Source organism: Frankliniella occidentalis, unplaced genomic scaffold, assembly GCF_000697945.3.
Source record: "Frankliniella occidentalis isolate FOCC.00 unplaced genomic scaffold, Focc_3.1 Scaffold415, whole genome shotgun sequence".
NCBI classification, from domain to species: domain Eukaryota; kingdom Metazoa; phylum Arthropoda; class Insecta; order Thysanoptera; family Thripidae; genus Frankliniella; species Frankliniella occidentalis.
This window is the reverse complement of record NW_026267536.1, coordinates 3590-3912: the sequence shown is the minus strand read 5'-3', so window position 1 is coordinate 3912 and position 323 is coordinate 3590.

Below are 323 nucleotides of genomic sequence, written 5' to 3'. Positions count from 1 at the left end.
ACTCTGCCTTTGGCCCGACTCGGGTGTCAGCGCCGCAGGCCTAGGTAGATGTATGCCAGGCGCGTCGCAGCGTAACAGTGTTTCGTGAGATATCGAGACGTGGTCTGGCGTACATCTACCTAGTATATGGATAGTGATATATATAGTTATGTTGCAGAAATGGCTCAAGGCAATGAAGAGGTTACGTTGTCATTTGGTGATTTGAAAATGGGGGAACAGGCTGAATCATACTACGGTCACTCGTCCCTCCGACGATTCGTCCTCAACAATTAGTCCCATGATAACTCGTCCCTAGATTTTTTGTCCTCGGTTAGTTTGTCCTC